This window comes from Pristis pectinata, chromosome 4 (genome assembly GCF_009764475.1).
Source record: "Pristis pectinata isolate sPriPec2 chromosome 4, sPriPec2.1.pri, whole genome shotgun sequence".
Classification (NCBI taxonomy): Eukaryota; Metazoa; Chordata; class Chondrichthyes; order Rhinopristiformes; family Pristidae; genus Pristis; species Pristis pectinata.
The window spans coordinates 47,017,189-47,044,649 of record NC_067408.1 but is presented as its reverse complement, the minus strand read 5'-3'; the positions used below and the strand labels follow the sequence as shown (position 1 = coordinate 47,044,649).

General features: G+C 45.0%; 1 protein-coding gene across 6 annotated transcripts in view; it reads left to right on the top strand.

Moving 5' to 3' along the window:
- Positions 1-27,461, top strand: part of n4bp3 (NEDD4 binding protein 3) — a 100,000-nt gene that overhangs the window by 53,663 nt on the left and 18,876 nt on the right. Inside the window, exon 1 of one of the 6 annotated variants that reach the window (XM_052015119.1) lies at positions 14,594-14,653. The exons of the other annotated variants lie outside the window; for them this stretch is intronic. The gene's annotated coding sequence lies outside the window, so the exon portion shown is untranslated. Of the gene's footprint in view, positions 1-14,593; positions 14,654-27,461 lie in introns of those variants that run through there. 6 annotated transcript variants of the gene reach the window in all.

The window sequence follows — 27,461 nt, the reverse complement described above, 5'->3', positions numbered from 1 at the left end:
TGGTACAGGTTTCATGGTTCTATAGGATTTTGAAATATCAGGCACCCTACGTTATAGTAGATTAAATACCATCATCAAGGAGATGTACCCATATCCACAGTTGTGCATCTAGTAGAATTGCTGCCTGACAGCTCCAGCAATCTGAAATTCAGATTTAATCTCGACCTCTAGTACTGTCTGTGTGGAGTTTGCAAATTCTCCCTGTGACCATGCAGGTTTCCTCCTGCTGCTCCTGTTTCCTCCCACATCCCAAAGACGTGCTGGTTGGTAGCTTGGTTGAACTCTGAAAACTTCAATCTCATCCCAAGTGCAGAGGGGGAACACTCCACTAGAAGCCAACGTCTTTTTGGACACACAAAATGCTGTAGATACTCAGCTGGTCAGGCAGCATCTGTGGATAGAGAAACACACTTTTGGGTCAAAGACCCTTCATCGGAACTGGGAACTCTTTCAGATTGTCAGCATTTGCAATTCTTTGATTTTCATCTTTTCAGAATCCAAATCAGACTTATTATCACTGGTGATTATGATTACTTCAGGATTGCATTGTACCACTCAGGAAATTTGACCAAGCATTTTTGTCACGAGATTACATCCTGTGATTCTGAGGTGTGCCTGGCCTTGAGTACTTGGGGTACAACAAGGGTTGAATAATGAGGCTTGATCTGTAGCAGTGTGATTTTTCCAAATGTTGGGTGGGGGTGGGTTTGTCTCCCTCCTTCAGCTCACAACCTTCACCACCCCTCCCTACTCACCAATCTACCAAGCCCCAGACCCTGAGCCGAGGTCATTAAAAGTGGGGCAGGGGCCTGGATTTTCCCAATATTCATTCCAGCTGTGCTGGCCTTGAAGTTGTCTAATTTGGCAGGAACTTGAATCAAGTTTGTGAACTTACTTGTGATTTAACTACAGGAGCCCCCAGGTTAGTGTGTGTGTATATATATATATAGATATAGATATATATAGATATAGATATATATAGATATATATAATATATATAGATATAGATATATATATATAAAAAATATAAAAATTCCTCAATTTTAAAAACATTTCCTTCACATTCTGTAGTGTATTTAAAAATGTGTTCAGAACCAAACATTAACTGTAACATAGCTTACACTGAAATGTAATAATATTTGTCATAATCCCTCGCATCAGCATGACCTTTCAGCCTGGAACCTTGGTGTTGATAATTAGGTTTGTCTCACACTCCCGCCCAGGCAAGGATAGACCCCTGTTAAACACCTCTGGAAGTGACAACATACCCATCAATCTACTGTGAAATTTCAGCTCCACGGCACCAATAGCTAATTTTGTCTTTCGGTCCATTTTGGATGTAATGAATGAAGAAGAGTCCTGGGGCTGATTACGGAGATGAGTGCTGCTTTACCTTGGCCTTTTTGGTAAAACCCAGAGGGGTTCTTGTCAGATATATTATGGAAGCCCAGTTATAGAAAGTGTTCAATTAAGTTACTGGTTACAGACTTTGTTTAATTCCATTACTTCCAACTCCAAAGATCCTAAATTGCTTCACTTTATTTTTTAAAAAAAGGATCATGGAAACTGACCTTTAAGTGTCAGGGCCACAATTTGCCAATTGATGGAGAGGAAGATAATCCTGGTAGTTTTTGAACACTTTCACCTTTTCCCAAAAGCTTTTTATTTATTTCTGCAAAAGCTTCTAATTGTTCTTCCTCTTTCCCCGGATCCCCTGCACCCACTTCCTGCTGCTGTACAGACTATTATGTAACACATTTAGTACACATTTCATTTAAAAAAGAATCTAATTATCTTTAAACATTTTATGTCCCTGCCTGGAAGATGTTGGCTGCTGCTGGGATTACAGTCCCAGTTTAGAGACCTGAGTTTTGGCTGCTGTTCCGGTACAAGAGTGCTGCCTTGTTGGGATACCAACATTCAGATGAGACATGAAACCTAGGGCCAGTCTGTTCCTTCAGGAGGGTATTAAAGATCCCATCAGCCTAATTCATAGAAACACTGGGTAGTTATCCCTGGTTTCAGTGCCAATAGTCCTCTCTTAGTCTGACTAGAAAAGGATTATTCAGTTATCATAACATTGATGTTTATGGAACCCAGCTGTATTGAAATTAGCTGTCATTTTTCCTACATTGTAACAGTCAGTAAAGATCAAAAATACTTCATTGGATGCAAAGTGTTTTTTGGATGTTCAGAGAAGGATATGAAAAGCGCTATAAAAATGCATACCGTTCCTTCCTTCCTTCTTTCCTTTTGCATTTTGCCCAAATGGCTATTCTTTAGGTGTAAACCAAGCCCAGTGAATTTAGTTAGCATTTTGGACTCTGGGGAGTCTTTACAGCTTGACCCTTTCTTGACTCATTGTCCACTTATTGCACTTCTATTACTGCTTAGAACAAAGTTTTCTTTGGTGGTGAAACCATGAATCTCCACAAGCCCATATTTTGAAATGAGTTATTGTTGTACGTTTGGTATTTCTTCCGGTACATCCTGACAGGTGCAGTCACTTTGGTTACTTCAGTGAATACTGTCAATCCCTTGTGTGCAGTCCTGAGCCTTCGTTCTGAAAAGTTTACTCTTAGGATGTGGACATGACCGGTATTTATTGTCCAACCCCAGAGAAGGTGCTAACTGGCTGTTTCCTCAAAACAGGTTGGTTGGGAAAGGTTATTGGGCCAGGAGGTTCCAGGATTTCAACACAGCAATGATATACAATATCTAATTGTTCAATAAAGTAACTTGGGTAGTAGTAACAACTTCATCATCTGAACTGGGTGTAATTTCTTTTGTACATATTCTCTCGGGTGCTACCCTAGCCTATCGCAGATGAATTGAGGAACAATTGATAAAACAAGGCATAAGCAACCAATGTACTTGTTCCAAAAGAATTACCATATATATTCTACCCTCTTGTAGCCTGGTATTTACTTTCGGTATCCATCTCTTAAATAATTATCAAATCAAAATCTGCCTCTGTGTATTTTTAGACCAGTCCAGCTCCAGATCTCTGCCTTGCAATAGTTTATTCACAACCCAGTTGCCACCAATCATAAATTTTCCTTGTTCGTGCTCATTCGGGACATACATCTGCTGCCCTCTTTCTGGCTCACTTGTGACTCCACACCTTGGGACTGCCCTATGAAATGGCCTAACAGGGGGTACAGGAATGGATAATAAATTTGGCTTTGTTGGCAGTGTCCGCATCCAATGAGCAATTTGTTCAAAGAGTTAACAGCATACAGCAGAGACCGGGTCTTATATTCTCTGTAAGCTACATCAGACTGACTTGCCGGTAGAGATCACATGTGGAAGTCGATTAATAGATTTTATTTTTTTGAATTATACATTCAGCTTGTTTTGTTGAACACCCATTTGTGCACATCAATTTCCCACCATCAGGCAGAAGATAGAGGAGCCTGAGGGCACATACCACCAGGCTCAAGGACAGCTTCTATCCCACGGTGATAAGACCATTGAACGGTTCCCTTATGCGATGAAATGGACTCTTGACCTCACAATCTGCCTTGTTATGACCTTGCACCTTATTGTCTACCTGCAATGCACTTCCCTGTAGCTGTGTCACTTTACTCTGTATTCTGTTTTTGTTTTTACCCTGTACTACCCCAGTGCACTGTGTAATGAATTGATCTGTATGAATGATATGCAAGACCGGTTTGTCACTGTACCTCGGTACAAGTGACAATAATAAACCAATACCAAATATAACAATCCCTAAGTCCTTTCCATGAATAAGTGATCAGAGATGCCAAATTACTAACCTTTCAATTTGTAGTGTTTGGGGAAGAATTATTGCAAATTTTTTTTTTAAAAACTTGCATTCTTTTGAAAGGGATGGAATTGCTTGCATGGAAAACTTTCATCTCCCACCAGCAATCTCTTCAGGAAGTTGCATGGGCTACTGTTGCTAATCTTTCTAGTATGAAATCAGTACACATGGCCTTGAGGTACTGCAGACTGACATGGTACTCCTAACAATTTATGGAGGTGGTCAAAAAAAATTTATGATGTAGAAGGAGACCATTCAGTCCATTGTCTTCCTGCCCACCAAATAAAGACTTTCTCAACTAATTTTGCTTCCCAGGTCACGGTCTATAGTCCTGTAGACTATGACATACTAATTGTTCAGTGGGTACCTTTCGCATGTGTTGAGGTGTTCTTCCTCTGCCCTTGTTTCACCAATGAGCTGGATGAAAAGACTTTGCCTGAACTTCCCTCTAATCCTTCACCAATTACCTTAAATTTATGTTCTTAGTTATTGATTTCTCTCTTGCTGAACCAGGGTTTGAATACCCCTGGGGTTACTTGAGACATCTAACGGGAAGGGGTTAGATGGGAGAGATGGTGTAATGCCAGAGTTTTCAGGCCATGCACATTTTCTGGGGTGGGGAGGTATCAGAATTTTCCAGGTACACAATTGTGGCGATCAGGCAGAAGAGCAAGGTTGGGGCAGAGGTGAGGAGGGTAGGGGTATTGGGTGAAGGCTGTAATGTTATATGATTGGGGTGGAAGGTATGGTGGATGAATAGGATTGGAGGGGGTCAGCAGATAATGAGGGCAGGTGATAATTGGCATTTGTGGCAAATGGTATGCAGGTAAACCTGGAAGTGGGTATACAATAAAGGAAGGTTTGGGAGTCACTGTGTTAAGGGAAAAGCACTTTTTCTGTACAATCTTTTGAGGCCTCTTATAATTTTATACATTGTCTAACTACAGCTGCTTTATTTTACACATCAGCTATATTCCTTCCTATATTTAGTGAGTGTTAACTCCAGCTACTGCTGCTCCCTTACAAGTCCACGTCAGTCTTCTGGCTGACCAAGGTGAGAACAACCTGGCATTCTCACACCGAGACTTGTCACCCTGCCTCCTTGCAGATTTGGCTGGACTGTGAGAACAAACAAGGGTTGTGGGGATGTAATTTATGCTCGTGGGCTGTGTTTTGGATCCATTCTAGTACTCTTCGCTCTGGCCACCACAGCAAGGCTTTATCTGTGTTTATAAAGGAAGCATTAATGATTACTGAGGAAGAATTTGTGGTATTTATGTATTCCACTGGGTTGTGCTAACTGATGAAATATCCTTTTGGCCAGGCGTTCATGAAAACAGAAATAGTTGTTGGGAGCAGGGATGGGTGAAAAGGCCAGGCCAATTTGGAGTGAACATTGGGTGGGGCCGCAGGGACAGAGAGGACAGTCTGTGAGAAGTCCATGGCTTAGATTTTACTGATGCACTGTGCTCTCTGCCCATGGACACCACTCAGCTGGACTGACCTTGGGTGAATCCAGACCAGGTATTCCCTGATCTGAGTAATGAGGGCTTGTTCTTGAATGATGTAATGGAGTGATGTGGACAGGCCTGAACACACCTTTGCTGGAAGCTTTTTTGTAGTTGACCAAGCCTTATCTCCAGCTCTACAGGCTGTCATAATTTTTAATCTCTCTGACATCTAAATGTTTTTGAATGTCTCTGATTTTCAGAAACATTTAAAAAGACTGAAAATGAAATAAATTATATTTTGAAAATTAACAAATTTTTAATGTCAACTTAAAAAACATAAACAATTTTGTATGTAACGAGAATAAGACAAACAGCAAAAACATTTTTAAATAATTAGAAGACAAATCATAAGTTCTATAAAAGAACTTGTGTTTTTTCTTTTTTCCACTGCAGCCTTGAACTTCCCATTGAAACAGGTGGGCTCGCGGGCTCGCAGTCTCACCTCCTGCAGAATCCGACAGAGCAGATTCCCCAAACAAAATGCTGGGGAATCTCACCAAGATCCAGTTCACTGGCCTCTGGAATTGCCCCAGAGCATGCCAGTATTGTTGGGTCTTTTGCATTTGCACATAAGTCCAGTAACTTTGTTGCAGAACTTTTTCCGTGCTCCAGAACAATCTGGCTCATTGTAATTTGATAATCCTCAAGTTATTCAGAGGGTCGAGTTTATTATCATATGCATAAGTACATGTATGCACAGGTACAATGAAAAATTTACTTGCAGTATCACAGGCACATAGAATCAGATACACAACATTCACAAGAAAAACATAAATTACATAAATTAAACACAATTTTTACAAAAAAGAACACAATTAGAACAAAAAGAAACAAAGTCCATTGTAGTGCAATACTGAAGTAGTGACTCGGGTTGTACAGGTTGGTTTAACAGCTGAATGGTTGAAGGGAAGTAGCTGTCCTTGATCCTGGTGATGTGGAACTTAAGGCTTCTGTACCTCTTGCCCGATGGTGGCCGTGAGAAGATGGCATGGCCTGGCCTGGATGGTGGGGATCTTTGATGATGGATGTTGCCTTCTTGAGGCAGCACCCCATGTAGATACTACCAATGGTTGGGAGGGATGTGCCCCTGATGTATTGGGCTGAGTTATTTGCTCTAAATCTTAAAACAACAAATCAGTTGTTAATGAAACAGTACTTATAATGTACCTGAATATATTTTAAAATTTAGAAATCGTTGGATTCGACTGTTTTAATTACTTTTTAACATGTATAGTGTTTAATAGACCTCAAGTGGCTGCACAAGGAATGGTCACTTACTAGCTTATTGGTTCGTCCATCAGGTGAATATGTGGTTTTTTCATTGGTTGGTTTGGCCACAAGTATCTAATAGGTTCCTGATTGGACTATTGTTAGCTAAAGAGTATCTTATCTCAGGTATAAAAGGTGTCAGTTTTTGTTAATCTCTCTCTTGCTCTCCTCCCCCCGGCCTGAGCTCATCTTTAGTTCTTTTGTCTCGGCTCATCTCCTAGTAGTAAAGCTAGTGCCATGTGCTCTGTGACTGTTTCTTTGTTTTAAACTTTTCCAATTAAACTTTGTGAAGCACCAAGTTGTTTTCAACTCATTCCTGGACTCCTGAAAGAACCTGTGGATTCGAAAATAACCAGATCCAACAAAATCTATGGAGTGCTTTTATATCTTAATCAGAGCCATTCTTGCATTTCCAAGCACCTGCCAGGGACTGATCACTGTTAATGCCTCTGTGTGTTGGCCTCTCTTGGGGAAGTGGCAGGGGGTAGTAACAGGGATTGGGGAAAGTGGGCTAAGGTTTCTTTTTAATTTATTTCTTACTTCCTTGCCATTTTCTCTTGAAGACATTAACTCCTTGTTTCTTTTAAGACACAGAATGAGGCCATTCAGCTTATCAGATCCATGTTGGCTCTAACAGAGCAATTCCATCAGGCCCATTTCCCCCCTCCTCATTTTCTTGTAACCCTGCACTCACATGCCCATCAACTCCTCTTTGACTCTTTTGCCACTTGCTGACACTCAGGGTGATTTACAGTAGTCAATTAATCCACCAGCATGTCTTTGGGATGTGGGAGGAAGTGGGAGCACCCGGAGGGGGTGGGAGGGGCAACCCACACGGAGATTGTGCAAACTTTATACAGATAGCGCCCCAGGTCAGGATTAAACCCGGGTCACTGGAGCTGTGAGGCAGCAGCACTAACTGCTGTGCTGCTAACACTATCCTGCAGTTCACTGGAGTGTGCTAACACTGTTACCTTACTAAAATTCAAAAACTGCTGCTGCCCTTCACCAGTACTACTTCAGATGTGAGCTGAGAAAGGAATTTTCAGCAACCTATTGATCTGTTGGGGGCATCACAATGAAACATGACTCTGTGTGGTATCATTGCCCACATTCCACATGCCATATTGCTTTCTCACACACCACACTTGCACAGGCTGGATACTGAATCTGGGACTGTCTTGGCCTCTTGGACTGAGTTCAGCTGTGACAGGACACTGAGTTGTTCTTGTTTGTGCAGAATAAGGGCATGAACTTCCCATGGATACCAGAAAAGTGAATGAATGCAACTGGCAAATCCCCCTCTGTGGATATAATAAATTGTACCTAAAGTGAGCTTTAGCTTGTATATTTCAGCTTGTCAAAACTCTGGCCCCCCCTATCCAACCTTGCTCCTGGTCAACACTCCAGATCCCAGCTCTGACCTCACTCCCAGCCCACACTCTGAACCTCTGATCCAACCTTACACCCTGCTCAAACTCTAGACTCACACTCCAGACCCAGTGCTGGCTTCACTTCTGGCCCACACTTGGAACTGACTTCATTAGTACAGGTACACTCTCCTGTGCTTTCAATGCATCTGGAACAAGTTTGAAGTGGAGCCTAGGACAGACCTAGAGTACACAGATAGTAGTTCAGCGGATCATGTGCATGTCGCCAGCTGAACTCGTGGGGATACTCAGCAGCACTTTATGAAGTTAGTAAGTTCACAGTATCAGTGGATCCTTGGAACTGCAGGATAGTGATCCATTTGCCTGATTCAAATGGCCATAAAGAATGCAAACTTGTCACCTTGGATTCTATTTTGAGGCATCTTATTTGATTGTTGTGTTGTAATTCATGGAGGTTCCTTGTTTGATGATTTATGTCAGCCCTAGTGTGTAGAAAGTATTAAAGATGTCTGCAAAGTGGCTGATAAACATTCTTTAGATGGTGGTCTCCTTTTTCTTCATTGTTGAGTAAGAAGGTTGCTGCTGACAGGAGCCATCTGTATCTCTTTGTTGAAGAGAGCCTGGTATATGTTCCACTTGCTGACCTCCTTTCAACCAGCATAATTCCTCAGTTTTCCAAAGCGTGGTGTGTGAATACCAGATTAGGGCTCGTGCTCTCTCCCTTGATGAAGGTCATCAGAGGTCATCTGAGCACATAATTGCAACAAAGACGTTTTGAAAGGCTTGCCTCCTGGTTCCACGAATGAAGTGTTGGTTTTGAATTGCTTCCAGCAGCAAGCTGAGTTCTGGGTATTGACGTTTCAGTGTGGTGCTATTTGAAAAGCATTTTTATTTATTTCTTAAGAGACCTCCTACTATATCTTTTTAACCTTGCTTAATAAAACGATGCAGCCAGAGCCAGCTGACCTCTTTTATACATTGCTTCTCATCCCTTTGGTGAGATAGTCACACAGCACAGAAACAGGCCATTCGGCCCATCATATCCATGCTGACTGTCGAGTCCCTATCTACACCAATCCTGTCGGCCAGCACCTGGTTTGTAGCCGCCTTTGCCTTGGCGATTTATGTGCTCATCTAGATACTACTAAAATTTTGTGAGACCTGCCTGCACCATCCACTCTGTATTCTAATTTCCATCCACCTTCTGGGTGATAAAGTTCTTCCTCAAATTCCCTCCGAACCTCTGATGTCCAGTTTTAGACACCTCTGATATTGGGAAAAGTTTCCTACCTTCTATCTATCAGGTCTCCCCTCAGCCTCATACACTCCAAGAAAAGTAAGCCCAGCCTAATATGTCTCTCCTTATAACTGAAATGTTCCATTCCAGGCAAAATCTGGTGAATCCTCTGTCTCCTCTATACACTTTCCATTGCCATAGTATTCAGGAAATTTCAGTTCAGGCAGTTACCTTAATGCATTGCCTGGTATTGCATTTGAAAACTGCTGTGGGGATGGGGGGGTGGGTGGGAAGTCTGTGGACTTCTGCTGGAGGAGCGTGTGTTTCAGAATCAGATTTATTATCACTAATTTATGACATGAAATTTATTGTTTTGCAGTACCAGTACAGTGTAAAGACAAAAATTACCATAAATTACAAAATAAATAAATAGTCCAAAAAAAATAGGCATAACGAGGTAGTATTCATGAGTTCAGAAATCTGATGGTGGAGGGGAAGAAGCTGTTCCTGAAACGTTGAGTGTGGACTTTCAGGATCCTGTACCTCCTCCCTGATGGTAGCAATGAGAAGAGGGCATGTCCTGGATGGTGAGGGTCCTAAATGATGACTGCTGCCTTCTTGAGGCACCGCCTCTTGAAGATATCCTCGATGGTGGAGAGGGTTGTGCCTGTGATGGACCTGGCTGAGTCTACAGCCTCTTGCAATCCTGTGCATTGAAGCCTCCGTACCAGGCTGTGATGCAACCAGTCAGAATGCTCTGTCAGGTTGGGGAGTCAGTCAGGGTAGGATTTGATATGTTCTCCATCTCATTGCCCAACATACAAACACTGCTTTGCTGGCTCTTGACGCTTTCCTAGAAAACTTGAGAGATCTAATGTACTGTAAGTAGCTACACATAATCTCTTGATTATGAGGTTAGCCAATGGATAGCTGATTCACACACATCAAGCCCCTCACATCATCCTCAGCCTTTATTGATTTAACCACTCTGGTGCTACAGAGGTAGTAGGCGGGGCTGCCACAAGTGGATTTAATAACCCCTGAGTAAGCAATGGTAAAAGTTAGCTTGTTTGCAGCATGCCGGCCATGAACAAGAAAGTCCTTCAGCAACGGCAGCTAATGCTGCGTTTAAACCAGTTTCAGGCCAGGCTGTAGTCTGCTCTGCACACTGCTGCTGTTGATGCTTCTCTTTAGTAATCACTGCCCTGAAATCCTACAGTAGCACAGTGTTAGTGTATTTAGGAGAGGAGGGCTAAAATGCATTGGAGGGAGGGGAGTGTGAAGGAAAAACAAACTTGACCTTAATGAAAATCAAAACAACTGCAGAAGCTGGAAATTGAAATAAAGACAGAAAACTTTGGAAACTCTCCGCAGGTCAGGCAGCATCAGTGGAAAGAGAAACAAAGATAATGTTTCAGGTCAATGACCCTTCATCAGGAATGTTGTGATTTTTTTTTACCCCTCCTGTTCGACCTGAAACCTTAAGGCAGTTCTCTTTCCACTGATGCTGCCTGACCTTCTCAAGCTGAATTGAGCCCCTGCATTTATTAACCTGACTCAGCCTCTAGCTTTCCATCTTGTACCTGACTAATCTTGGATTCTGTGAAAAAGAGCTTTGAAACTGAGTGCCCGCACTTGAATGAAAATGAAATGCTTGGCACAAAGAGCCATCTATAGAGAAAATATCTTCTCACTGATCACCTTGTTCTATTTATAACCTGTCTGGGTTTGTTGCAGCTTTTGAGGTACAGAGAAAGTTTAATGGTAGAAGGAACCTAAAGGGTTAACAAATTGTTCCTTTAGAACAGTACGTGAGATTTCCTATTTAAAAGGTCAACATCTGCCTGACCTCTGCTCAGACTCTGAGATAGATAATTATTGAGGAGCTGGGATTCCCTTGTTAATGTGGTCATTTGGAAATACAATGAATGCACCATCAAGATTCACTTGAATATTTTGATATCCATGTGCTGGGGCCAGGCACAACCTGAGAATGGGGTTTAGGGAAACATTTTGGACTGTTTACCTTGAAACTAGTCTGTTTAGATCCATCTTTTAAATTCATCTCTTGCCTTTCATTCATCCTGCCTGGACCTTGCTTTGTTTCTCTTTCCTTTTCCTTCCCCCTGTGCTTTTTTCTGTGCTGTTTGAATAATCTGCAACCTTGGTTAATAATAAATTTCCAGCTGGAGTTGGCTCTCTGAAGCGCACAGAATTAGAGGAAGTAACTCTGCAGAGCAGGAGGGCTGTTATTAATCAGGACATCTGTTTCCAATCGTTAAACCTGTGTCCCATCATCGAGATCTACTCTCACTTCAGAATGAGGGATCGGCAGCTTCCCTGAGTGTGGGATTGCTCTGCTGGTTTGCAAGGGGAACCATAAATTGCTGGTGCTTATTTGTCATCTGTTTATCTCCTGCTAGATTTTAGAGGGATTGATTTATTGCAATATGGACTGCAGTCTGAATTGTAATTTTGGATGGCGTTTTATTTCTGCTTGCAGCATACGTCTTGCACTCGAGCGAGGTACATGCTGCAGTGTTCCACTCCGGGAAAGACGGCAGCATTGTGGGTTGTCGGTGGGGTGGGTTGGAAGTGGAGGAGGGTAGATGTGTATGGTGCGGTGGAGGGAAAGGGGGAGCGTTAGCAATTGTATCCAAAAACCTGGCCCTTCCACCCCAGTCATTCTCTCTCCTCCTCCTCCCCCCCCCCCCCCCCCCCACCTTTCATTTGTGCAGAAGGTATAAAAGCTCGAAAACATGTACCAGTCAGGCTCAAGGACAACTTCGATCCCGCTGTTCAAAGAATCTTGAATGGATCCCTTATGCGATAAAGGTGAACTCTTGATCCCTCAATCTGCCATGGCCCTTGCACCTTATTTGTCTACCTGCACTGCACTTTCTCTGTAACCTTAACACTATATTCTGCATTCTGTTATTGTTTTTCCTTTTGTACTACCTCGATGTACTTGTGTTTGGAACAATCTATCTGGATGGCATGCAAACAAAAGCTTTACACTGTATCTCAGTACATGTGACAATAATAAACCAATTACCTGGTAACAATCGGTCAGTGCCTCTGATGTCTTGCTCTCCAATGAAAGGAGGCTAAGAAAAGTAACCATGAATTGAACGTATCTAAAAAACGACTGCAGCAGATTAAAGATGTCAATCTGCAGAATGCAGTCCTTAATTTTGCCTTGGGGTAGGCGATACCACATCAAGTCTGGTCTGGATTAGGTTAAGAGTAAATTTCCATTTAAATTGTCCTGGTGATTTGCCTTTCATTCCAAGTCGAAAGACCTTGACCTGCCCCTCCTCCCTGTCCCATCACTGTCCGACCGTTACACTTCTGTTTTCCCACCACCCAGCCCACTAGCAGCCTTGATTTAGGATCATCCAGCCAACCTCATTTGGCTTCAACATTCTTTCTGCTTAGGGATTGAATTCCTCAAATCAATGTGTGACCAGCTTTCCCAATCCATTGGATTTATGGTACTTCCTCACTGTTGGTGAGTTGAAACCACAAGTCTTTGTCCTACCCCCTGCATGAAGTGTCCATGCTTGCTGTAAAGCATTTCTAGGAGCATCAATGAGTACCTATTCTTCAAGTGAGTGTTCTTCCAACCAGTGGACGCAAAGGGGACTGTTTATCTATGGCGTTTGAGTTCACCCGCATTTTCTTGTATGTTTCCACCAAATGGGTTTAGTTGATCAGGACTGGGAACCTTTGTAGAATTCCTGCTCTGGAATATCCAGAATCCAGCCAGTAATCAGCAAGCCAGCTATGACCTTGCAGCCTAGTTGGAGTTTAAATAATACTGTTGCCTTGTGGTGCTTTCTATTATTGTGTAACATTACATTGTCTGGGTAGAGATCTTCTAGTCTTTAAAGAGAGTATTCCATCTCACATCCTTTGTAGCTCTTCCGAAGCTATCGCAGAAAGTTGTGTTAATGTGGATTGCTTATCTAAAGAACCAAAATATTTTTAGATAAGGCTGTAACAGAGCTGAGTGTTGACACTTTTCCACTTCCAGGCATTCTTACCCACAGCTGGCTGACTGGTGTGGAAAGAAAGCACGCACAACACAGTCTCCAGCATGTGTCTTTCAACTCCAGAAGCAGATTTTATTTATAAATAGCAGTGCAAAGAGACGGAAATATGGAAAGGCAAGAATGAGACCCAGGCCATTTACTCACGTTGGTTCCATCAGGACAGATCTGCATTCAGTTAAGGGGTTCACTGGTGATACTATTGAACAATAGGTAAGTTGCCCACACACGGTCTATTCAAGGCTGTTGCATCCTGCACAACTTACATATGATGATCAATGTGATGAAGTCCTGATTCAGTCGTCGAAGGACTTGGACAGCATTGTTAAGCACTGTGTTTCCTATACCTTGTTTTATGTGAAGCCAAGGGGGACAGGATTTGGAGATGTGGGCTGGACAGGAATGATTCTGTTTCTTGATTAGTCAGGGAACTCCCCAAGTTCAGAGTCCAACCACCAGCTATTGCTTTGCAAAGTTAACTGCACTGCGATGTCATGATTTTATCCTGTTACAACTGGGATCTCTGATGTGCAACTCCAGAAAAACCAAGAGTGAACTGTATGTCAAAGGAGTGACGTAACCAACAGGCCAGGCTGTGTCAGCATGGCTGGCTGATTAACATTATTAAAGTAGTTGGTTTTTAGTGGTAATCGGGATGCATTCATGGGGTTTTCTTTGGTACTGGGACACAGTAGCTATATTTATTGTATTTAGTTTCACAAGTTAAACCATGGTAGGATCTCAGCCCATTACCTCTGTGTTTGTGATATTGGTAACAGCGCCCCCCCCCCCCCCCCCCTACAAAGTGTACCTGAGCTGATGTGATTCATGTTTGCTGATATTCTGAAGCACATTGTTGGAGGGGAATTCGGGGCAGCATGACAGAGTCTGGTCAAAGTTTTATGCCCCTGGCGTGTAACACGATGCTGCGTGGCGTTTCTGTAATATCCCCAACAATAGCGCAAGTCCTGCATTCATCAGAGAACTGATGCCATCTCCAGGAGAAGTGGGGAATTCATCCACTCTGGGATAACTACACAAGTGGACTGCTTGAAGCACCCTGGAAACTACTTTTGGGCTAATAACCTTTTAAGACTTTAACCACTCATCAATCCCCATGGATGTTCTTGCCCAATGTCCTGCAGTCACCATTAAACTAAAAGGAAGGACTGAATATAAACAGAAAGCTCAGTCAGGATTGTGAGAATACAATATTGTCAGTTACTCATTGCGGGTTGCTTTTTTTTTACTCACTCAGTTCCTTTCACAAGGACGATCTGGACTCTTGCCACAGAGACGTAATGGAAGACCTGGATTTTGGATTGAAGTACGAGTGAAAAAAGGGAATTTCACAATTCACCTCCTTAGAGCAACCACTTAATTGGAGCTACTACATCTGGTAGGAGGTAAATTCTGAGGCCCACTTGGCCTAATAATGGGCTCTGTGGCAATGAGCTGTAGACTGTCAGGAGTAGTTCATTAGCATGATGGATTGCAGGTGGCATTTGGCATGGATTCAAGGACTGGTGCTGAGTTTCCTTATGTATGTTAAGTTTATTTTGAAAAGCTCCTTGTTTAAATACAGAATAACTGAATTAAATCAGAACAAAGAACTGAAAACAGAGTACTCTCAAGTTGCAGCTACAGAAACCAAACAATTTTATCACTCACTCTATTCTCCCTGGTTCCTCAATGTGTTGCATTCAGCAGTTCAGGGATCCACTTTGATGTGGTTCCAAGTTTCGCACAATAATGTTCTGATTTTTTTTTGGCATAATATGTACATTGCATAAAAGTGCCCCTAACTTGTGTTTTTAATACTTCTGTTCTAAGGCTGTTCAAAACATCGTCACAGAAAACTGTCAAAAGAACTAAACAGTGTCTTCTGGAAGTAGATATTCACTATTTCCTTGGCTTTATGAACTTTCTCATAAAAAATCCACAGTGGACTGGATGGTGCCGAGGTATCAGTGTGGACTGGTTGGCCTGAGACAGATTCCACAGATCACATGATGGATCAATTAAAAAGGAGCAGGATCTTAACGCTTCTGGTACTGAGCGCATACGGTGAACGTTATGGGTGATGGTGACTGAATATTAAAGTGAATGTTGTTCATGCTTTTCCTTGTGCTTCATGGAGGGCAAGTGGTTATCTTTGGAAAAATACCATTCAAGGTGTATAAATCCCTGAATAACACTGGACCATGACCCCACTACTTAATATCAATTGCTGCAGTATTTGTGGCATGGCTGCTTCCACAATGCTGTTGGGGAGGGAGTTGTAGGATTCAGACCCAGTGACAATGAAGGAACAACAATATATTTCTAAGTCGGCATGAGGGGAACCTCGTGAATGAGGTTCATTTGGGAAAAATGATTCATTTTTCTCATTCTGTTTGTTTTGATCTTTCACCAGACTGAACTCTGCTTCTCCCTCTGCTGTTTTTGATATCATAATATTAAGTGGCATCAACAGGAGGGTGCAAGCAAGAGTAAGTCACTTGAAGTACTGTGATTGATGATTTAGAGGGGAACCTGCAGTTGTTGGTGTTCCCATGCACCCATTGCCCTTGTCCTTCCAGGTGGTAGAGGTTGCAGACTTGGCAAGTGCTATTGGAATGGCCTGGGGAAGTAACTGTGGTGCATTTTATCGATAGTTCACACTGCAGCCACCGTGCACTGGTGGAGGACGGAATGAATGTTTAGGATGCTGGACATTTGGCCTGCTTTCTCCTAGATGGTGTAAGCTTCTTGAGTGTTGTTGGTGTTAGGATGGATGGGGTTGGGGTATTTGTTGAAAGCTGTGATTCTGTGAGTAGTTTGTGGGACAGCTCTCCCATCAAAGACTCTGGTCCTGGATGTTCAGGTGCTGGACTTGTCCAGTCAAACTTGAAACCTCAACTGGGAATGATTTTTGGTGGAATTGTACAGTGGAGTGGATGAATCTTTGCTGCGCATGATTCAGTTAGGTTCACTGATTGTCCAATCCAGACGGGTTTAAGCTCCGATTCTGGATTGTTGTGGAAAGTTAAGAGTCCCTTTTTTGTTTGTTTCATTTCACTTCTGTGGCCCCCAGAAAAGGATAATTTAATTTTCTTTCTATTCCTAACACTGGTTGAAGTGCCTGTCAGTATAATAATTACTTGAAAGCATTAGAATTTGCTGTATCACTTGTGGCTGCATGTTCTTGTGGTGGGGAAGTTAATTACTAGCTGATAAGTATGCCAGTGAGTCACCATACACAGAAATAAGTGGAGAGAGATATGAATGAACAACTTTTTGTCCTTTTTTTGATTAAATGGTTGAACAGAGTATTATTTGCCTCTTGTGGACAAAAACAAAGAAAGTCCTCTTTGGTAGTTTGTGCTGAACTTGTTCAAGCCGCTTGAATGTTTAGCTTCTTTGTCCTCAATGCTACTAAATGTGGGAGTAAGTGAAAGTGTGGGCTGATATACTTGCAGACATGTAGTGAATTCCACCTCTCACACCCCACCCCAGAAGATTTTTGGAACAGAGACCCAATAGCATATCTGATAGTGGCTCACCAAAGAGAAAATCTTCCCAGCAGGAGGAGAGGGAGAAATGTGTTCACCTGGAATTGTTGGTGGGGGGGTGGGGGGGGGAGGGAGGGAGAGATAATTCTTATTGGCCAGAGGAATACATGTGACAAAACCCTATTATTCAGAGGCAGGAGCAAAATCTAAAAGAATCTGAGTTCAGATTGTAAATTTAGGGATTCCAGCTGAACCAACTCCTGGAGGTGCCAGGCCCCGGGCATGGTATCAGGCCTCCATTGGTCACTTAGCATGTCAGTGTCCATGACACACTGATTCTTCAAACCACTCAGAAAACATGTGGGCATTACCGATGCATGAATCTTGAGCATCAATCAAACAGCCTTTTCTTTTGTCTCAATATATTGAAAACTAGGAAACAAATGTGTTCAAAGAAAATTTAAAATGACATTTTTATTGCCCCCTGAATTGTTTTTTTTCTGGGTTGTTTCCACCAGTGCTCTGGAAATTCCTCTAATTCCTGGGGATGTCAGGGTAGTCTTAGAGGGTTGGCAAATGTAATGAATATTGACTGATCACTGTTACATCCAGTTGACATCTTACCCATATTTTCTTCTACAAAATCAAATTCTCGTTGTTGATTCTGGAGATGCTCTAGGGACTTATTCCTGACTGAATTAGGTCAAGAAAACAGAGAGAGAGAGAAAATCGGATGAATGAAAATCAAAGACAGTTTCATAATGTTTAGTCTGAGTCTGGACCTATTTGACCTGAGCTGCTTGAGCAAAGTAGATGATCCTTGGTGCAGTCCTTCAGCACTGAGGCCACCTACACTGCTGAATGTTTCCTCTGGATGTCATACCATCCAATCTGCCCTTCAACTTCCTTTCCAGTTTCTGATGTGGTTTCTGTTCTAAGAATCCCTTCTCTTTCTCCCCTCCTCCCTATTTTCTTTTTAAATCATCTGTCACAAGAACTCTCATTCCATTGGTGGCGTGCATGCATGGAGAAACTGCAAGTATTGCGAAGAAACCATGTCAGTGTTAATTTTTTTTGCATGTTCAGGAGGTCTCTACACAGTCGTTCATTCTTTGCTCTTTCTTTCATGGCTCACCAGTACCCCATGTCCACACATGCACAGAGATTCATTCTCTCTGTGCTGTAGGACGCAATTATTGTCAAAATGTGACTGCCTTGTCTAAAAGCAATGTTCTGCTTCGTTCCCCTGCAGCCAGCTTCGTCGCTCCAACCCCTGCTTTTTCCCAAAAAGAAATAATAGATAGCACTGACAGGTGTGAAACTAATCCATCAGAGAATTTTGGGAGTTAACACAAGTAGGGTTTCCCTCTTGTAGAATCACCAGTATTCTAAATATATTCCTTCCCCAGGCTGGTAAATTTTATACCGGATTCTGTAAGACATGCAGCAGTGGTCTGGGACAGCTCCTCCTCCGATTTCCTTTCCTTCTGTCCTCCTGCCACCCCTCAGCATGGGAAAGTGTTCCTTGCCAGAACAGTGCTGATTGAGAGCCATGGTCAGTCATTGTGGTGCAGTAGAGTGGAGCTGGACTCTCCATCTGTTTAGTTTGGTTAACATTATTTAGGGTGGTTCATTTCATCTTTTTTTTAAAAAAAAGTAATTGTTTCAGTTTTTCAAAACTTTTGGGTTTACAGGCTGCATTTCTCAAAGATTCATTTTTCCCATCCTGTTTGCTTTGATCTTTCACTGGACTGAACTCTGCTTCTCCCTCTGCTGTTTTTGAAATCATTATGCTCAGCGGCATCAACAGAAGGCTGCAAGCAAGAGTAAGTCACTTGAATTACTGTGATTGATGATCTGCACACCTTTGGCTGTGAGATCACCAGCTGCCAAGTTTCCTGTTGCACAGTTTGAGTTTCCGATCTGTGCACAGTCTTCCTCCCATTTCTTCCTGATCTCTGTCTCCCTCCCTCCGTACCTTTTAGACTGCAGAGTTTCTGCTGACCAGCACTGGGTAGATTTAGTTCAAAGGCTTAATATTCAATAACTTGGATCACTTGAAATTTACAAATGTTAGCAAATCATTCAGCCATCAAACATCACCCTCTCCTGCACTTGCATCGCTCTCTCTCTCAAGACAAACTGACCCCTCAGACCACAGTCTCAGGCTAGTCTGGAGATGTGGAGGCTCAGTTTATTCCTCAATCCTGCCCTGAATTTTTTTTATTGCATTGTGCACCCCCCTTCCCCCACCCACCAGTTCTATTCTGACCATTGTGTTTCATCCATCTCCACAGCATCCAACTTCCTAATGGATATCTTGCCTCTGGTCTTGTGTCATTCAGAATGAACAGCTTTTTGTAGCAGCTTTGTTGTCAGATGCTTTGAACCAAGCTGTTCCCATTATTCCTGCTGTTACCAAGTTCCACTGGTCCTATGTGCCCCTGGCCTTGGATTGAAAGCTTTTGCTGTTCCTTCAGGTGTTTGCATGGTTTCACACATCCCACCTTGGCAAGTTCTGGAAACACTTTCCATATTTCCTTGAAACTTAGAAGGAACCCATTTTGGTGCATCGAGTCAGTGCCAACTCGCGGAACAACCCCTCTCTCTGATTTTCCCTGTAGTCTATTCTCCCTACGTTTTCATCAACTACCACTAGGAGTAACTTACAGTGGACAACTAATCAAGCAAACTGCACGTCTTTGGGATGTGGGAGGAAACTGGAGCACCTGAAGGAAATCCACGTGGTCACAGGTAGAACATGCAAACTCCACACAGACAACAGAGTTGGCTGCAGATTTGGAGATTTGAGAGGAGGCAGTGTACATCTTGGCTACTGAGGGCCTGGGTCACAGGGAGAAAACACAATCACATAGACAGCACTGGGGGTCAGGATCAAACCTGGGTCTCTGGAGCTGTGAGACAGCAGCTCTGCTACCTGTGCCACGTTATGCGTCCTGTCCACCAGCCCAGCACCAGCTTCTCAGCCCCCACTCCCTCAGTCAATGAGCACCCCTGACCCTCTGGAACTCTTGGAATCCTGCTGCGGACCTTCCTCACTGCCTACGGAGCCCTCCTGTTCAAGTAGGCCTTACCCCAACTATTCATCTGGCCTTTTCCCCTCTTCTGCTCAGCTCTATAAAATGACTTCTTCAAACATTTATTTTCATGTGTTTCTCATATGAAGAAGCAAGTTTTAGTGGGGAATAACAAATAATACGAAGTCTTTTTGTTGAGACATTTTTAATCCCTAGGTCAGGGCTGCAGTTCCATAGTCTGAGTGCTGATAAATCCTTTTAATAGAAGTGTGTGTGTCAGTATATCTCTAATCATGCTTTTGATTTGTTGTACTGATTCACTCCTTAAGAAATTTAGATTTGCAGCTCTTTCTACCAGCATGGTACAACTACATGGCCCCTGTTCCCTGAGTGCCAGGTCTCAGTGTTCACATTATATCTACACTCATCCTTACTAAATTAGTCTGATTGAAAAGCCGCTGGATAAACAAAATCGCTTAGCTTTTTATTACTAGAGGTGAGTTAAATTTGGAACTGTGGAGGGGTTACTGAGGTGATATGGTGATTACGGGATTAAATGTGGGATGTAGCTACTTACATTGTGAGACTGACCTTCAAGCTCAGTGTTTTGCAGTCCTCCCTGCTTCAAAAAGCAGATGTTCCCATCTCTAAATGAAAAGCTGTGTTAAGAAAAAGTGTGGGTAAGTGAATTTGTTTTGTGCCATGTTGTCTTATCCAGCCCAGACTGGTTACTTGGTGGTGTACTCCGAGGACTTGTGTTTTGGATTCTGACGTCTATTGGCTCAGATAACATTGTGCTCTGTCAGATAGGACACTTCCAGATGGCTGTCTGACAGAAATGACTGTTGTTCGTTGTACTAAAAAAAATTACCAGACAAAAGTATGAAAATTATGCTTCCCAAACATAAATGGAGTGAGTAGAAAAAGAATGTTTCTTTCTTTTTTAAAAAAAAAAGGAAAATCTTTCATTAAGCACGAATTTTCACCCAAATTCCCATAGATTTTAACTCCCCATCTGATGCAATGTTTTTGCTGTTTTTCCACTGCAAAGCACTTAAAAGCCATTTCAATTAATGTGTTGTTGTTGACTGCAGTAGTTAATGTTAGATGCCTGCTCCACAGATGGAACCACCCCCACCTTCCCCTCACACTCCACCTCGTTATTTAGATGTGGCTAACACAGAAGGGTGGAAGTCTATCTGCTGCAAGGCATCTTGTCTTTAGAAGTTTCTTAGTCACACTTAATAATTCAACCTGACGTGAAATAAAACAGTGTAAAAACGGGAATTTCCGGAAGCTCGGTAGGTCGGGTGTTATCTGTTGAGGAATGAGACTGTGCGATTCATTGTCCGACCGAAACAATACAGCCCCAAGAGGTTGCCGCTCTCGTTCTTTCAGAGTGTTTTCCCATTGGTGGGGCTGCTGGGTAGAATCTACCGTCCTCCCACCCAAAGGTTGGCAAAATTGTGTAGAAGTGGTGATAGAACTCTGTCGCCATTGGTGTTGCATTAGGAAATGGGGGATTCTCGGCAGACATTCCACCCTAGCATGGTTGCTTATCTTAACTCTTATACTCTGTAACATCTAGTAGGAAGAAATGTACAGATTCTGACAGCTTTCAGACTTCTCTCTATTGTTATTTGTCATTGTGGTACTATGGGAGAAACCTTGGCTGTAGTCTGGATGTTGCTCAGGGTTTCATGGAACCTTGAATCAGGTTCTCAGTATATTCTCCCTATCTCCCACCCAAAATCTAAATTGAAGCCAAGTCTTTCCTCATCTGCCTGATTAGGTACAATGCCAAACTGTTAGCTCGTCCACTGAGCTACTTATTGGCCTTTTGACTAGAATTCTGTTTACTCTGTTGGTTTTCTGTTGAACTTCCAAGCTGAGCTGCTGACCTTCCAGCCTCTCCTCTCCAGAAAAAACACCGCTTCAGCCAGTCAGATCCTGAAACACTCATTTATGACTTTGCCACCTCCCCAGCCTAACCATTGCAGAACTCTCTAAACTGGCATGCTAGCCTCTATGCATTGGCTCAACCAGATGTCTGGTTGGCTTTCTTCTATGTCCTGCTTGCCCAATGCCCCTGCTTTCAGTCTTCCACGGACATTTAAAATTCTCCAAATTATCTCTAACTCCCCTATGCCCCTCTACTGCTTCTTAACTCTTCCACCCCCGGCCTCAACACCAGCCCCCAGCTTCCCCTACTCCATTCCTTTGGCCCTGATGTTTGGTGTATCCCATTGCTCTATTCACCCTGCCATTCACTGACATTTGTGTAACCTATTGGACTTTCTCTCCTGAACACTCACATCTTCAGCTTCTTCTATCTTAAAACCTTCTTTCAGGCTTTTGACATCTTATCCAGTATCTCCCACTGTGGTTGGTTGTTTGCTTTTAGGGTTCTAAAGAGGCATTGCGGAATGGATGCTGAGAGGTTGCTTGCTTCCTTCAGCTAGATGGTCTGGAAGTAGAGTGGGGTATCAAGATTAGAGGTTGGACATAAGGGGCTGAAATCAGGAGGAATTGAAAGATTTGTGAATCTTGTGGAAAGGCTGTGTATGCTCTGTTGCTGAGACTAAGATTGATAGAATTTTAGAATCTGAGCAGGAAAATGTCAAAGAGGATGATCTTGTCAAATGCCAGAACAAGTTCAAAGGTTCTTTTGTGTTGCTGCTGTCATAAGCAAATACAAAGAAGTAGAGCTTATAAACATAATACCCTCTATTTTATGTAGTAACTTCCAAATAAACTGCAGTGACTGAGGAAAATAATTTGTCAAAGAATCATGCTGTGTGATACAAGGCAGCTCTTAAAGTTACCTTACACATACATTCCATTGCTTTCCCCTTGAAGTAATCCCATAAATAATTTCAAAACATTTAAATATATATATTGTGGCGGCCTGCACATGCGGGACTCGAACCGCCATCGGGAGCTGCAGGCAGACACGCGGTAGCGCATTTGGAACTACCCGCTCGGGGCAGACCCTCCGGGGACAGTCGGACGTCCCTTCCACCCCACGGGTCGCAGGGGCCCCATGGGACGGTAGATTAAAGCGCGCGATTTTGAATGAGTAAAGGGTTTTTTTTGAGTTCAGCACTCTCTGCCTCCGTGTGTTCCTTTAGTAGCACGTTGCATGCGGTACATTGGTGACCCCGACGTTCCAGACGGCAGCTGGAGCCGGCGACTCAGCGACCAGCCATGAGTTTGAGCAACTCGCACAGTGCGGTCTCTCTGAAGCTTCCATCTTTCTGGGCCACTCGGCCCCACATTTTGGTTCGAGCAGGCTGAGGCCCAGTTCAATATCAGAGACATTACAGCCGATGCCACGCGGTACTACTATGTGGTCAGCACGCTCGACCAGGACATGGCAGGCCAGATCATCAACTTCCTACACCAGCCACCAACGGAGGACAGGTATACTAAGCTTAAGGCGCTCCTGATCCATACCTTCGGACTCTCCTGCCGCGAATGGGCCACGCGGCTCCTACACATGGACGGTCTGGGCAACCGCACGCTATCCGAGCTCATGAATGATATGCTGGCGCTCATGGACGGCCATAAGCCGTGCCTTTTATTTGAACAGTTGTTCCTCGAGCAAATGCCAGAGGACATTCGGCTCCTCCTCGGGAGTGAGGATTTCAGCGACCCACGCAGAGTCATGGTTAAAGCAGACATCCTTTGGCAGAGTAAGCAACGTGGAGCAGCCTCCATTGCCCTAGCCATGAGCGAGTGCCCCAAGGCCCAGGCCCTGCAACCAAAGCCGTCGAGGCCCCCGGGGGAAAAAGACGAAAGTTCGGAACAATGGTGTTTCTATCACCAAGGATGGGGTTCAGGCGCGTGCCGCTGCTGTCCACCATGTGCTTTTCCGGGAAATGCCAGGGCCAGCCGTCGCTAATGGCTATGACGGCTGGCCACCAAGACAGGCTCCTGTACCTCTGGGACCGACACTTCAGGTGGCGCTTCCTGGTAGACACCAGGGCCGAAGGCAACATACATCACCCCTCGAACATGGACACTCGTAACGCGGTCCCAGGCCCCGAACTCACCACTGCAAATGGCACCAGTATTCGGACGTACGGCCCGTGAACTATCTCACTGTGTTTCGGGTCCAGCCGTTTCACTTGGACTTTCACGTTGGCAGCGGTGTCACAGCCACTATTAGGGGCAGATTTCCTATGAGCCAACTGCCTCCTGGTCGACCTAAAAGGCCGGCATTTGGTCCACGCCGAGACGTTCCAGATTTTCCAGCTCGGAGAAGCCAAGCTACTGGCCCTCCACCTGGATTCCGTGACCCTCTCGGGTAACAAATTCGGCAGGGTGTTGGCGGAATTCCCCTCCATAGTCACCCTGCAGTTCTCCATGGCTGACCCCAAGCATGGCGTGCAGCACCACATCCCCACTCAAGGACCGCCGCTGCACGCCCGAGCTCGCAGGCTCCCACCCGAGAAGCTCCACCTCGCCAAGGAGGAATTCTGTAAGATGGAAGAGATGGGAATCATACGCCACTCAGACAGCCTGTGGGCATCCCCGCTGCACATGGTGCCCAAGTCCGCAGGAGGATGGAGGCCCTGTGGAGACTACAGAAGGCTCAATGACGCCACAACTGCCGACAGATACCCGGTACCCCACATCCAGGACTTCACGGCGAACCTGCACGGAGCGACCATCTTCTCGAAAGTCGACCTGGTCGGGGGATACCATCGGATCCCAGTGCACCCCGACAACGTGCCCAAGCCAGCCCTCATCACCCCGTTCGGCTTGTTCGAATTCCTGAGGATGCCTTTCGGTCTCAAGAATGCAGCCCAAACTTTCCAAAGGCTCGTGGATTCAGTGGGACGCGGCCTGGATTTCGTTTTCATTTACTTGGACGATATCCTGGTGGCCAGCAGTTAGCACCAAGAGCACATGGCACATTTGCGCCAGCTCTGCCAACGCCTGAGCGACCACGGACTGGCAATCAATCCGGCGAAGCGCCAGTTCGGGCTGACGGAGATCGACTTCTTGGGCCACAGAGTCAACTGACATGGCGCAGTTCCCCTATCGGACAAGGTCCAGGCCATCTGCCAGTTCCCCAAGCCCAGCACGGTCAAGGTCCTGCAGGAGTTCGTAGGGAAGGTCAACTTTTATCATCGGTTCCTGCCGGCAGCGGCACGCATTGTGACACCCTTGGCCGGCAAGGCCAAAGAGGTGGCATGGGACGCGGAGTCCACGGAGGCGTTCGAGCAGGCCAAGGAGGCGCTGGCAAAGGCGGCCCTCCTAGTGCACCCGAGAGTCGATGTACCACGGCACTCACAGTCGACGCTTCCGACACGGCAGTCGGCGGAGTCCTGGAGCAGCTCGTCGAGGGCCAGTGGTGACCACTCGCTTTCTTCAGCCGGCACCTACGGCCACCAGAGGTGAAGTACAGTGCTTCCGACAAAGAGTTGCTAGCGCTCTACCTGGCTGTCCGGCATTTCCGGTACTTCCTCGAGGGAAGGGAGTTGACCGTGTATACAGACCACAAGCCCCTCACCTTCGCACTGGCCAAGGTATCGGACCCGTGGTCAGTTCGGCAGCAGAGGCACCTGTCCTTTATTTCAGAATTCACCATGGACGTCCGCCACATCGCAGGGAAGAACTACGTCATCGCCGACACACTGTTTCGCCCCTGCCTCCACTCAGCGGGCATATCGTCCTCAGGGATAGACTACGCAGCACTGGCGGAAGCACAACGGTCGGACACCGAGATCCCGGTTTACCGCACCGCTGTTTTGGGGCTCCAGTTGGAGGATGCCCCCATTGGCCCGGCAGCGGATCGACTCCTGTGCGATGTGTCTACCGGCAAACCCCAACCCGTGGTACCAGCAGCCTGGAGGCGCCGGGTGTTCCACATGCTGCATGACCTGGCCCACCCGTCCATCCGGGCGTTCATCAAGCTGGTAGCGGACAGATTTGTCTGGCACGGTTTGCACAAATAGGTCGGACACTGGGCCAGGACCTGCGTACACTACCAGACCGCCAAAGTCCAGCGGCACATGAAGGCTCCCCTCCAGCAGTTCCAGCCAACACACAGGAGGTTCCAACACATCCACGTGGACATCGTTGGCCCCCTGCCAGTCTCCCGGGGCACCAGGTATATCTTTACCATGGTAGACAGGTTCACCAGATGGCCAGAAGCCATACCGCTCGCAGACACGTCCACTGAGTCCTGCGCCAGGACGCTCATTGCAAACTGGATCGCCAGGTTCGGCCTCCCAACGGACATCACCTCTGACAGTTCACATCTGGTTTGTGGACAGCACTGGCGCAGCTCCTGGGCACCCAGCTGCATCACACCACAGCGTACCATCCCCAGTCCAACAGTTTGGTAGAGCGATTCCACAGGCATCTCAAGTCGGCCTTGATGGCGCGCCTCAGGGGCCCCAACTGGACAGATGAGCTTTCCTGGGTCCTACTGGGCATCCACACAGCCCCCAAGGAGGACCTGGGCACCTCCTCAGCGGAATTGGTCTACAGCACCCTGCTGACGGTCCCAGGCGAGTTCGTACCAGAAGCCCGAGGTTCGGAAGAAACTCCAGCAGCGGTGCTAACGAGGCTGCGGGACAAGGTAGGGACCCTGGCACCGGTCCCAACCTCCAGGCATGGTCCCACACCATCCGTCACCCCTAAAGACCTCTGAGTCCGTGAGTATGTTTTTATTCGCAGGGGCATGCACAGGTCACCTCTACAGTGGCCATACAAAGGACCCTTCAAGGTGATCTGGCATAATGGATCCACGTGTGTCGTGGAGGTGGGTGGCCGGGAAGAGACTTTTACAGTGGACCGCCTCAAACCCGCGCACTTGGACATTGAGCAACCAGTGAGGGTACCCGCACCGCGCCAGCAAGGCCGGCCACCCAGGCAAGCCATACAGACTGGGGGACTCCACTCCCCCGATGGACATTTCTGGGGGAGGATGGTGTGGCGGTCCGAACACGCGTGACTCGAACCGGCATCAGGAGCCACGGGCAGACAAGCGATAGCACGTTTGGAACTACCCGCTCGGGGCGGACCCTCTGGGGACAGTCAGACGTCCTTTCCGCCCCGCGGATCGCAGGGGCCCCATGGGACGGTAGATTGAAGCACGCGATTTTGAATGAGTAAAGGGGTTTTGTTTTGAGTTCAGCACTCTCTGCCTCCGTGTGTTCCTTTAGTAGCACATTGCGTGTGGCTACAATATATATATATATATATATATATATATATATATATGTGTGTGTGTTATTATTTTTATATATTATAGTTATTAATTCAGCCAGTTACAAATTCACAAAATCTCTTGGTCATCTTATTCACTGAACTTGTGAACTTGTCTACTCAACATTTCTGAAGTGTCTGCTTTGGGCATAAGAGCAAATCACTTCTCTATGGAGGTCTCAAGCACATTTGGTCTGGCATTCCTCCCTGCAAATGCATTGACAAATTTATTATAGCTTTGAATACCTTGTTTTATAAAATCTGACTGTCCAACTTCCTTGAGTCATATGTATGCCCCAGTCTAACACAAAATCTAATGACTAATAACTACAACAGATACAGAGTATCTGGTACATTACTGGGTATCATGAACTCGCTATGAGCAATCTGTACTATGGTTGTTTCTGAGATCTCACACAGCACCTTGCCTTTGGTTTCACACCTTGTATCATTACTTT